At 45.4% G+C, this 13695-nt stretch overlaps 1 protein-coding gene across 5 annotated transcripts in view; it reads right to left on the bottom strand.

The window, feature by feature from the left end:
• The window catches only part of TMOD1 (tropomodulin 1), a 40037-nt gene extending 28315 nt beyond the window's left edge, over window positions 1-11722 (bottom strand). For 3 of the 5 annotated variants that reach the window (XM_083420490.1, XM_083420491.1, XM_083420488.1), the window contains exon 1: window positions 11418-11722. The gene's annotated coding sequence lies outside the window, so the exon portion shown is untranslated. Of the gene's footprint in view, window positions 1-10973; window positions 11201-11417 lie in introns of those variants that run through there. The other 2 variants (XM_083420492.1, XM_083420489.1) reach the window with 2 other exon arrangements.
• Window positions 11723-13695: the final 1973 nt, after the last annotated feature.

Raw genomic sequence — 13695 nt, 5'->3', positions numbered from 1 at the left:
TCATTATCTTTCATTAACTTGTTTCATCGACCTCCTCACACCTCCCTTTTTTGTGTTCTAGTTATTAATTATTTCAGCAAATCCTTTCCACCTTTCACTGTTTTCTGTCATTTAATTATCTTAATTTATTTTAACCTTATCTTACCATTAAAACCCTAAAACTTATTTGTACTTAACTCCTTATAATGTTTCTACTAAAGCCATGTTATTTCATTCCAGCATTTTTCTAACATTCATTAATTTTACAATATTTCTCTAAATAAATGTTTAAACTTTTTTCCAATCTTCTTCCACCGTCTCTTCTCCCTGGTCTCGGATTCTGTCAGTCCTTTCTATCAGTTCCATATGGTCCATCAACCTGGTGACCTTCTGTCCGAGGCTCTTAACTCTTTTCCATGTCCCTTCTGCAGATCTTCTTCATATTTATGCATACACTTTATCTTCTGCTGATCTTGTTCTTAATTTCCTTCCTTTGGCGCTGAGGAGTAGATCTCGGGGAAACTCCAACTTAACAATGCCCCCAATGGAACAATCTTACACATACACCCCCCGCCCTGAACTGTTCTAGTGGTTCTCTTGACCCCCTTCCTCAGAGCCAATTTTGGGAGAAGTGTGGGGAGAGTAGGAACCATTGCATTGACTCCCGCTAGCATAACTATTTAGCTGAATCCGGCCCATTTTTGGTTTCGCAGTTGGTTCAGTTTGCCAGAGCTCAACTCTACTAAAGAATTGAATCAACAATAGATTGATGAACGTACAGTTATTACAGTCCTAACTGCAATTTTCAGTAGGGTTTGTTGTCGTTTGGCAATTTGTGGGGGAGGCAAAGATACCCCCAATGACTCTGGGATGGATGGGCAAAGTTTCCTGAAATTTAGGGGTGGGGATGACTTTCTGTGCACTTAAGTGAGAGAGTTTGAGAGTCTCTGTTGCTTTTCAGCTGCATCACACATTCTGGAAAGCCCACAGAAATTATGTCTTACAATGTGGATTGCATGGGTACTCAAGGAAAACATGGTGATGTTGGTAAGCCACAGAACTACAACACTTTTTTAAGTGCAGAGGAACCCTCACACCCACCTTATAAAATTATTTTTGTGCAGGTATTTTATTTTCAGTATAAACAGGACTCTGTTTTTGCACCTATCCACACACACCACTTTTAATTGTTCTCCAAGAGATGGAGGGGAGGAAAAAGGGAAACGGGGATATTCTGGGATCAAATAAAACCCTGGGATGGCTTCTGTGACTCTGGGGTTGCGGCGCTCATCTCGCTTTACTGGCCGAGGGAGCCGGCGTACAGCTTCCGGGTCATGTGGCCAGCATGACTAAGCCGCTTCTGGTGAACCAGAGCAGCGCACGGAAACGTCATTTACTTTCCCGGCGGAGCGGTACCTATTTATCTACTTGAACTTTGACGTGCTTTCGAACTGCTAGGTTGGCAGGAGATGGGACCGAAAAACAGGAGCTCACCCCGTCACGGGGATTCAAACAGCCGACCTTCTGATCGGCAAGTCCTAGGCTCTGTGGTTTAACCCACAGCGTCACCCGTGTCCCATTAAAGGCCATAGATTGCTTCAATTAGCCTGGGAGAAGAGAATTGTTTTTGCCTGGTGCTTAAAGATCTGTAATGAAGGTGGCAGACAAGCCTCTCTAGCAGTGCAGGATCAATGTATAAGCTAAACAAGCTATAGCTTAGGGTCCCACTCTCTTGGGGGCCCTAATTTAAAGGAAAAAACACCTGGATCTACATTTCCAAAATACTGTAGAAGATAAAAAACAAATAAAATAAGACCTACCTACAGCAACAGCGTTTTGTGTTGTGTAGGCTCCTATTTGTTCTGTGCAAACGGCTTTAGATACCTATTAGGTCCATAAATTACCATATATTCAACACAAAAAAATGGTGACAGTTTGTTGTTGACAAAGGACAGCTGGCCATATAAAGGGCCCCATTACCTTCAGTAGCTCAGGGCTTCATCAAACCTAAATCTGGCCCTGCTCTCTAGGGAGAACATTGCACAAGTGGAAAGCCAGTGCCGTAAAGGCCTGCTGTCATGTTGCTACTCTCTAGACCTCTTGCAGAGGAAGCACATGTAGAAGCATCTAAACTCAATTGGTGGTATTCAATTAAGTCATGGGTAGGCAAGCTGAGGCCCAGGGGCCGGATCCAGCCCAATTGCCTTCTAAATCCGGCTTGCGGACGGTCTAGGAATCCGCGTGTTTTTACTTGAGTAGAATGTGTGCTTTTATTTAAAATGCATCTCTGGGTTATTTGTGGGGCATAGGAATTTGTTCCCCCCCCTCCAAAATATAGTCCGGCCCCCCACAAGGTCTGAGGGACAGTGGACCGGCCCACGGCTGAAAAAGGTTGCTGACCCCTGAATTGTTACTCAGAGTAGATCCATTGAAATAAATTAACATGACTAAGGTCGGTCCAGTAATTTCAAAAGGTCTACCTGGAGTAAAAGTGAGCTTAATAAACGGTTCAGGCCCGCAATACCTCAAGGACTGCCTCTTTCCATATGAACCTACCCAGAGCCTGAGATCATCTTCTGAGGCCCTCCTTCCTCTGCCGCCTCCTTGAGAGGTCCAGAGAGCGGCAACACGAGAACAGGGCCTTCTCTGCAGTGGCTCCCCGCCTGTGGAATGCTCTCCTCAGGGAAGTTCGCCTGGCGCCTTCATTATACACTTTTAGACACCGGGCAAAAATGTTCTTTTTAAACCAGGCCTTTGGTTGATCCGATTGACATCCTATGCCCTTTTAAAATGTGGTTTTTTGGGGGGGGGGGCTATTGGGTTGTTGTTTATATTTTTTAGGTATTTTGTGGTTTTATATCTTGATTATATTCTATGAACCACCCTGAGACCCTTGGGTATAGGGCAGTATATAAATTCAAGATAAAACAATAACAACAACAACAACGATGATGATGATGATAATAATAATAATAATAATAATAATAATAATAATAATAATAATAATAATATACCACCCAATGTCATCATCACTAATCTAACTTAACACTCATCTATCACTTGAGTGCCTGGTTGTCTTGCTGAACTGTTCACATTCTTAAACATTCATTTATTCAAAATGTTTCTATCCTGCTTCTAAACCAGACAGAAGGGGGGACACAATACTGCCAAAAATGCCAAGAATTTTTTATTATCTGTTTTCAAAGCCATTAATGCAGAATCCAAAGAATTCATAACATTTACGCTGGTTGCAACCAGGCTGAATATTTTGCAACAGGGAAAAGCTACCGCTGACCTAAGTTTAGACCTCAGGTATAAAATATTATTAAAAACACTGCAGAAAAGTTAACTCCAATTCATTTCTTTAACGGTCAATCAAAACCAAACATCTTCCTTAGCATGGCATGACTTAATTTTTTTATATGCAGATAAAAGTGACTCTGTAAGAGGCAGGGTAGATAAAAATTAATGATTTTTTTTTTAAATCAAAAAACCATTTTTTTTGAATTAAATCAGATTTTTTTTATTTAAATCAGATTTTTAGAATAAAATGCTTTTAGAGGAAAAACCTTTCTAAAGATAGTTTCTATTTCAGTTACATTATAGTCCAAAGGCTATTCATCAGGAAACAAGGATTTGTTTAAAGTTTTTCATGTGTGCTAAAACTCAGTCTAAGGTTTTGTTTTTTGTTTTTTAAAAATGTTTCACCACATCAGTTAACAAACATGGGTACATATGCCATAATGTTATTGTTTTAGTTCAATAAATTGTTATTAAGGAAATGGTTATTTTTCTCCTTCCAGTAAAGTACAGCAGAAAAGCTGTCCAAATATAAACAGTTAACTTATTAAACCTCACAATAATTTCATAATCATCGGTCTATGTATTTCTAATACTAGAACCAAATCAGTAATTTTTGATATAACTGTAAAAACTACTCTGAAAATTTATTATTCCAAAAAGGAAACCTTCATCTGGTTGTAAATATTAAGATGATACCAGCAAGAATGAGTCTTTCTGTAAAAAAAGTAAAAAAATAAATCAAGGCTTACTGACTAGTGATTTAAACCGTGATTTGAATAAATTTCATTTAAATCAAATCCACCCTGGTTGCATCAGCCCAGCTTGTTTCTCCCTCTGCTTTTCAACATCGTGATCTATCACTACATCATGATGTTTGGCTGCTGAAATTTTGAAAAGTTGGTTAAGGCCAATATCGCCCAGCCTTAATCCTAAACCTCTGCTGCATTGCGGGATTATCCTCAGGAGAAGAAAAGGCTAATTTGGAATGGAGCCCCTACGGTGGTTGGATGGCGCCTTGAAGGCCTCCTTCCAGCAACTCTTGCAGCCAAGCTGGTGCCAAATGTACTGTTCTGTCTGCTTTCTTTTGGACCACATCAGCGAGGCTGAGATGGAGGCGTTTTCTGCTGCTCCAGAGAAGCGGACACGGAGCAATGGATCCAAACTACAAGAAAGAAGATTCCACCTAAACATTAGGAAGAACTTCCTGACAGTAAGAGCTGTTCGACAGTGGAATTTGCTGCCAAGGAGTGTGGTGGAGTCTCCTCCTTTGGAGGTCTTTAAGCAGAAGCTTGACAACCATATGTCAGGAGTGCTCTGATGGTGTTCCCTGCTTGGCAGGGGGTTGGACTCGATGGCCCTTGTGGTCTCTTCCAACTCTATGATTCTATGAGGTTTTGTAATCTAGGCAGCCCAGGATCTCCAGACACACTGCCCAAACTTGTGCCCCCGGAAGGTCTTAGTTGACCAAGACGCCTTATATGTAGAAATGTAACAGTCCATTGATTGAGGGCAGCAGCTTTCGAGCTTAAATGAGAAGAAAAGAATAGCATCCCAACAAATCCAAGAGGGTTGCTTTTAAAAGGCCAGAATGTATGAAAAAAGAAAAGAAACAAGACCTTCTACTACTCAATTGTCCAAACCCCAGCATTGCCATTCCATAACGCTGTGTAGCAGTTTGATTTACAGGGCACTACACCGGCACATAAGTTCAGCAAAAACAAGTCGTAAGTTACAGAGCAATGATTTTTAAATGGTGCAAATATCTCATAAATCATCTGAGTCGCAGCTGCTTCAAATGCTTCTCCCCTTTCTCCCGGCTGGAACAAAACTGTACGACAAGCCAAAGAAAGGCTGAAGACAAATAATGGCTTTGGAGAGAGCTGGAGGTGATTTGCCCAGAATATAATAATAATAATTTATTATTTATACCTCGCCCATCTGGCTGAGTTTCCCCAGCCACTCTGGGCAGCTTCCAATCGAGTGTTAAAAACAATACAGCATTAAATATTAAAAACTTCCCTAAACAGGGCTGCCTTCAGATGCCTTTTAAAGATAAGATAGCTGCTTATTTCCTTGACATCTGATGGGAGGGTGCTCCACATCTGATGGGAGCGGGTGCCACTACCAAGAAGGCCCTCCGCCTGGTTCCCTGTAACTTCACTTCTTGCAATGAGGGAACCGCCAGAAGGCCCTCGGTGCTGGACCCCAGTGTCCGGGCTGAACGATGGGGGTGGAGACGCTCCTTCAGGTATACAGGACTGAGGCCGAACTAGAGACACTGCTGTTCTTTGGGCACACACATGCAGTTATTTTGTCCCAGCATTATCTCTGTGATCAAAGAGGTTTGGCAAGATTTTAAACCCTGCAAGACCTGATTGCCAGATGAGCACACACATCAATGGTAACAATTGCGACAAACCATTATTCTGCATGTTCCAGTAACCTCCTATCAGGGCTACTGTAATGTGCTTTATATGGGGCTACTCTTGAAGATGGTTCTAGACCAGGACCTTGTGAGCCTTGGTCAAAGCCCCCCATCCAAACAATGACAAATATCAGTGCAGGTAAGAATAATAATAATAATTTTAATTTTTATCATCTACAATACTGTCTTATTTATTTCATAGTACAGTACATTGATTATTGCTTTCATTTTAGGGATCAATGGTCTTGTTAGATAGTAAAATTCATGTTAAATTGCTGTTTTAGTTGTTGTTTTTAAAAGTCTGGAATGGATTAATTCATTTTGCATTACTTTCTATGGGAAAGCGTGCCTTGGTTTTGGAAAGCTTTGGTTTTGGAACGGACTTCCGGAACGGATTACGTTTGAGAACCAAGGTATCAATGTACAGGAATCTCAATTAGATCATACATGACAGATGGCCACCCGATCCCTACTTAAAAACTTCCAAGGAAGGAGACTCCACCACTTTCCAAGGGAGTCCATTCCGCTGTTGAGCAGCTCTCACTGTCAGAAAGTTCTTCCTGCTGTTTAGTTGGAATCCCCTTTAACTTCCAAAGTCTAAACAAGATAGCCCAGTATTACTGTTGCTATATCAAAGCAAGATGGAGTGGTTTGATTAAGGCCGCCAATCGAGTTTTTGAAAGAGGAACGCAGAGACCTCTCTGGTTTGCACCTCAGCCTTTCAGCCACAACATCACATATTTTATATATAAAACCATCTGCAAATGTCATAATGGTGGCGTGTAGCTGCAGTCACAATGGGGATTTCTCCCCACTGTCGTTATTACTACAATCTGGAGTTTAGGTGGAAAGGACCGTGTCCCTTTAAACATTTGTGTAGAAGAGGAAGCTCTGGCAGGTGCACATTTTGTTCTCACTACACAAGGTGGATTTGATTTAAATCAAATCAATTTAAATCACTAGTCAGCAAGACTTGATTCAAATCATCCCCCCCCCCCCCTTCTCATTCTTGCTGGTATCATCTTAATATTTACAACCAGCTGAAGGTTTCATTTTTGGAATAATATATTTTCAGAATAGTTTTTACAGTTATATCAAAAATTACTGATTTGGTTCTAGTATTAGAAATACATAGACCGATGATTATGAAATTACTGTGAGGTTTAATAAGTTAACTGTTTATATTTGGACAACTTTTCTGCTGTACTTTATTGGAAGGAGAAAAATAACCATTTCCTTAATAACAATTTATTGAACTAAAACAATGACATTATAGCATGTGTATCCATGTTTGTTAACTGATGTGGTTAAACAATTAAAAAACAAACAAGCTTAGACTGAGTTTTAGCACACATGAAAAACTTTAAACAAATCCTTATTTCCTGATGAATAGCCTTTGGACTATAATGTAACCTAAATAGAAAACTATCTTTAGAAAGATTTTTTTCCTCCAAAAGCATTTTATTTTAAAAATCTGATTTAAACAAAAAAAAATCTGATTTAAATTTTAAAAATCTGATTTTTATTTTTATTCACCCTGTCCCTACACCTCCTGGAACATCTTACTTACAGCAGATTAAGAGAGAGGTTCTGTCATCTGCTTGACATCTGATAACCTGCACCACTAGGCTCAGATGGCACAGTATACCCCTCCTCACTCAGTGAGCATCCTTCTAGATAAAGGTAAAGGGACCCCTGACCATTAGGTCCAGTCGTGACCGACTCTGGGGTTGCGGCGCTCATCTCGCTTTATTGGCCGAGGGAGCCGGCCTACAGCTTCCGGGTCATGTGGCCAGCATGACTAAGCCGCTTCTGGCGAACCAGAGCAGCGCACGGAAACGTTTACCTTCCTGCCGGAGCGGTGCCTATTTATCTACTTGCACTCTGACGTGCTTTCAAACTGCTAGGTGGGCAGGAGCTGGGACCAAGCAATGGGAGCTCACCCCGTCGCGGGGATTCGAACCGCCGACCTTCTGATCAGAAAGTCCTAGGCTCTGTGGTTTAACCCACAGCGCCACCCACGTCCCCAGAGCATCCTTCTAGTGAGAAGGTAAAGAAAGGTTCCATCATCTCAAGCCCCCGACCCCGAGATCCTTGTCTTTACTTAAGGCTCAAAGTGATTCCTAGAGAGTTTGCCGCTTGCCCTTTTTTTATCAGTACTGGTGCTATTAAGAGCAGTTTGACACACACCCATTCAGCAAAGAAGTATTTTCCCGCTGCTTCTCTACACACCAGGAAAAAACTCCACCTGTTTATAATTCCTGTGCACTAGATTGCTGTTAAGGTTGTCAACCATTCTACCAGGTCCTGCTTCTATGCATTTAACATTAATCTGTATCCAGGGCAGCTGTTTACCAGCTCCATCTGGTACGTAGGCTGAGACCCTATCTGCCTGCAGACTGTCTCGCCAGAGTGGTGCATGCTCTGGTTATCTCCCATTTGGACTACTGCAATGCGCTCTACGTGGGGCTACCTTTGAAGGTGACCCGGAAACTACAACTAATCCAGAATGCGGCAGCTAGACTGGTGAATGGGAGTGGCCGCCGAGACCATATAACACCGGTCTTGACTCCCAGTACGTTTCCGAGCACAATTCAAAGTGTTGGTGCTGACCTTTAAAGCCCTAAACGGCCTCGGTCCAGTATATTTGAAGGAGCGTCTCCACCTCCATCGTTCTGCCCGGACACTGAGGTACAGCTCCGAGGGCCTTCTGGTGGTTCCCTCACTGCGAGAGGCCAAGTTACAGGGAACCAGGCAGAGGGCCTTCTCGGTAGTGGCACCCACCCTGTGGAACGCCCTCCCACCAGATGTCAAAGCGATAAACAACTACCTAACATTCAGAAGACATCTGCAGGCAGCCCTGTTCAGGGAAGTTTTTAATATGTGACATTTTAGTGTATTTTTCATATTTGTTGGAAGCCGCCCAGAGTGGCTGGGGAAACCCAGCCAGATGGGCGGGGTACAAATAATAAATTATTATTATTATTATTATTATTATTATTATTATTATTATTATAACAGCAGCATGATTTGCAGCCATTAGCAGGTGAGAATGTTTACTCTCATGCCCTAAAACAAAAGTTTGCTGATTTCTGCGAATGAAGCAAATGCTAAAAAAGAATGATGGCCCATCTGGTCCAGCGTCCTGTGGTCAACCAGATGCCTATGGAAAACCCACAAGGAGGCTCTCAGGAGCTTTCTCCCCTCCTGTGGCATCCAGAAACTGGCATAATATAAAGGAATAGGAGCAAGCGAGGCTGTTTTATTTTGGTCAGCTGGGAGACGTTAACTGGAGAGAATGCTTATGCCCTTGCTGGTCTCCTTTTTAATGGAACACTACTGCAAAGGTAGGGATGCGGGTGGCGCTGTGGGTTAAACCACAGAGCCTAGGACTTGCCGATCAGAAGGTTGGCGGTTCGAATCCCCGCGACGGGGTGAGGTCCCGTTGCTCGGTCCCTGCTCCTGCCAACCTAGCAGTTTGAAAGCACATCAAAGTACAAGTAGATAAATAGGTACCACTCTGGCGGGAAGGTAAATAGTGTTTCCATGCACTGCTCTGGTTCGCGAGAAGCGGCTTAGTCCTGCTGGCCACATGACCCAGAAGCTGTATGCCAGCTCCCTCGGCCAATAAAGTGAGATGAGCGCCGCAACCCCAGAGTCAGCCACGACTGGACCTAATGGTCAGGGGTCCCTTTACCTTTATTGCAAAAGTAACAAATTGGGCTGTTTTCTTCTGGTCAGCTGGCAGCTCTGGTTGTTACTGTCAACGATCAGGAGCACATCTGAGAAAACTGGCAACGCTGGCCTGCCAACCATTTCCCTGTGTAACATTCCCTCTTGCAGCATGGCAACCCACCCACTTCATGACTCACTGTCTTAGGTTATTGGGGATTGCATAAATTAAAAACAGGCAAAGAGAAACTGTCTCCGATTCTGGCATAAAGAGCAGGAGGTTCTTCTCTTCCTGGGTCAGGAAAAATAGGATGAAAGTCCACCAAACAGCACAATTCCCAAAACCCTGAATTCGCTGCCGCACCCAGAGGTGGGTGGTCAAAGCAACATATTTAACAGTACCAGTGGCGTAGCGTGGGGGGTGCAGGGGGGGCCGGCCACACCGGGCGCAACATCTGGGGGGGGGCGCGCTCGCACTCGCAGCTCTCTGCCCCTACCTGGCTCACTCACTCTCTCTCACTGCAGTGCCGATCTGAGCCGCTGGGTCGCTGCCCACTGTGGAGGGGAGGGTGCCAGGCGTGCGGTGCGGTGCGGTGCGGAGAGAGAGCGAGGGACTATCTGGGGGAGGGACAGTGCAGGGGGGGGCACAAATTACTTGCCTTGCCCCGGGTGCTGACAACCCACGCTACGCCACTGAACAGTACCAATGTAGCTGTATAGGCCCCAAGATGTGTACCTCACATGCATCACAAAGCCACATGGCTTCTGGGCACAACTAGCCTGCTGTGCATAAACACAATTTAAAAGCCTGAAACATGCTTCAAGACAAGTTGCTGGAAATGTACAATTGAGGATGGTCTGTGGCTCATTTTGGGATGCCAAGCAGTTACTGAGTCCCCGCTCCCAAGTTCTCAAGCACCTTGCTACTGTACGTTAACAGACTATTATTGGCCAGCTTATTGTCAGGACGCTGAGATTTATTTAGAAGCGTCCCTTCTACCCCCCCCCCCACACACAGAGAAACTTTGCACTGAGTTGGGCAGAGGCACCAAAAGGATTGCCAACAACTTTCCTCCTGGCCCTGCTTGCTCGTCTCTTGCAATGCCCAAAGCTTTTAAGGTGGCAAGGTCCACCGGCCATCCGCCCCACTTCTCTCCCTGTCAGAAGAGGAATTGGGGAGGGGGAAAGAGAGTCACCTGCCTAGCTCTTTGGTGCCAGGTTGCTTGCTTAAGAGGTCCAGGAGGAGTCTGGATAAAATGTCTGAAAGGAGACCATTCCAGACCCTCCAAGTGTCCCTATTTGCCAGGGACAGCCCTGGATTTACAGAATCTGATTTGGTCCCAGAATGTCAGAGGGTATGGAATTATGGGACCCCTGGACCAAGGAGATTGCTGGGGCAACCTAGTAAGATGGGCAGGCAATAATTAATAATAATAATAATAATAATAATAATAATAATGTTTGACGTTTCAGTAAGTTTTTATATGTGCTGTAAGCTGTCCAGAGTGGCTTGGGAAACCCTGCCACATGGGCAGACATAAATAAAAGTAATAATAATAATAATAATAATAGAATAGGACGTTCCTATTTTTACCGGAGAAATGTTGGAGGGTATTGTCATTCCCGGGTCCCACTTTCAGGCAGGCTCCCTCCGGGTGCGCGTCTCGCCCTGCCACTCTCCAGCCAAACCTAGCCTAGCCTGGTCTTGCCATGGCCACACACGCGTCAGGGGCCCCACTGCTTTCGCACGAGCCAAGGAGCTCCCGAATTCGACGCGTGGGGGGGGGGGGTGCGTCGCCTCCTCCCTCCCTCCACGCAACAGCGGCAGGGAGGGAGGACGACGACGCGGCTATTTATAGGCGCTCTGCTGCTGCTGCGCCCGGCCGGTCCCCGGTGGTGACCGCGGGATGTTTTGGCCACATATGGCTTGGCGGGCTGCCGCCGGGTTTCTCGGACATAGGTGGGGTTCGGGGGGGTGTCCCAAGCCGGAGAGGGCCCCCCCCGGCCTCCCCACACCCCGCCCCGCCCGCTTCTGTACCTGCTGCCGCCTCCCAGGCCGTGGCCCTGCCGAGCGGTGCGCCAGGAAGACGCGCGCCGACTGCCGCCGAGACGCGCGCCGGGAACAGGCGCGCTCTTAAAGTTGCGCAGGAAAGGAGAGCCGGGGGGGGGGCCTCCTCCCGCCGCCTCTGTCAGTCATGCGGCCCAGAGGATGGCGGAAGGGGAAGGCCGCCCACCCCCACCGGCTGGCTGGCAGGCAGGATCCACCGAGGAAAGAAGGGTGGATCTTCTTCCCAGCCACCGGGGGTGGGAAGAGGCAAGGAGAGCCTTGGAGAGGGCGATTCCACTGTGGATCGCTGGTGGGGAGGCGAGATCCGCCTCTTACACAGTTACCTGGGAGCATGGGCGTAGCTAGGATTTATGTTGGGGGGGGGCGGAAAGACACCCACCTCTCATCATCCTCTGCCTGGCTCTGTCTAGCAGATTCGGAATAAAATGTTTCCACAAGTAGTTGTTTCAAATGTTCTTTTTACTCCAACGGCGCAGAAAAATCTGTCCAAACCACTCTGCGGTTTCTGCTTTTAGTTAAGTGCTTTGATTTATTTGCTTGACTTAGATTTGCCTACGCCCATGCCCGAGGAGCTCCTAGGGGCCGATGTCCCTTTGCCCCCCTCCAATAAATTATTTGAGGGAGGCAGCCCCCCCCCCCAAGTTGATGGACATTAGCATTCAAAAAGTGTGTGTGTGCTGCGTCATGTGCTTAATTACGCGGGGATTACCTGCCCCACCCCCCAAATGTGTTCTTCAACTTGGCACCCCTGCTGGGGAGGGTATACCCACCCATCGAAGCAACAAATCGCCCCGGGTGCAACAGACCTCTATCTCTCTCCTCCCCGCCACTTTTAGGTGCGCACAGAATGGCAACCGCGTGGTCGAGCCTATCTATGCCGCGAATCGTAAGTGTGCAAAGGGGCGTTTAGAAAAACCGGGAGAAACGCACGTGGTTCCGGGAAGACAATAAAAACACAGAAGTGGCTATTTAACTCCTTGAAGGAAAAAAAAAAAAAACAGCAGCCGCGGAGTTTGTCGTTATTCGTGTAACCTCTAGGGGCGCCATTCCCCCCTTTTTCCTTTCTGCTCCTGTGGCTTTTAACTACAGTTGAATAAAACACAGTAAAGGGCTTCTGTAAAAGCGCAACCTGTTAGAACAACTCCGGTCGTTTGCAGACTGTCAGCACTTAGTCCCAACCTGCCACCCACCAAAACTTCACCAATTTTTAATCTACCATTTGTTCTTCCTTACATCTGGGGTGTTGCTGATCCCATTGATCTGAGTGTATATATTTTTACTGGAAAAGGAAAATTATCAGCGAAGGCATGATTTTTAATCTGCAAATGAGTTATGTTTAATATCTGGTGGAAATATATAAGACTTTTTGTGGTGCAGTTGATCCCAGGTTTATATTTATTTATTCAACAGAGGGTTAAAGGAGTTTTGATAGTTACATTATATTCCTAACATAGGGGAGCGGGTGGCGCTGTGGTCTAAACCACTGAGCCTCTTGGGCTTGCTGATCGGAAGGTCGGTGGTTCAAATCCCTGTGATGAAGTGAGCTCCCATTGCTCTGTCCCAGCTCCTGCCAACCTAGCAGTTCAAAAGCACACCAGTGCAAGTAGATAAATAGATACCGCTGTGGTGGGAAGGTAAACGGCGTTTCCGTGTGCTCTGGTTTCCATCATGGTTTCCCGTTGCTCCAGAAGCGGTTTAGCCATGCTGGCCACATGACTTGGAAAGCTGTCTGTGGGCAAATGCCGGCTCCCTTGGCGTGAGATGAGCACTGCTACCCCATAGCCACCTTTGATTAGACTTGACCGTCCAGGGATCCTTTACCTTTTTGAAAAAAACCCTTATTCTTAACATATCCTCCAATTAATTATTTTCTCTAATCTCCCATCTTGTCTTCACAATCAGCCTATAATGTAAACTAAGTTGAGAGCAACTGGCCTAAGATTACCTAGTGAGCTTCATGATTGAGCAGGGACTGAAGATGGTTTCCTCCCAGATCTTATCGCCTTTACCACACGGATTCTCAAGAACAAAAATTAAAAAGCAAGCAGTGTCTAATATTTGCAACTGTTATTTAAATGCTACCATTATTGGCTGCCTGCTTTGCTTGCTCCATGCAATTAAAATGTTAGAATTTCCAGAAAGATTATGATCACACACTCCTCCTCCTCCTTCTCTTCTCCTTTGGCGACCACTCGTAGCTGAGTAAGATTGTGTTCCATAAACACAGTTTTAACAATGAGTCCCTAAG

This window comes from Podarcis tiliguerta (assembly GCF_965153285.1).
Source record: "Podarcis tiliguerta genome assembly, chromosome: 17".
In the NCBI taxonomy this organism is placed as follows: domain Eukaryota; kingdom Metazoa; phylum Chordata; class Lepidosauria; order Squamata; family Lacertidae; genus Podarcis; species Podarcis tiliguerta.
Note: the sequence above shows the minus strand (reverse complement) of the source record. Positions and strands in the feature narration are given on the sequence as shown.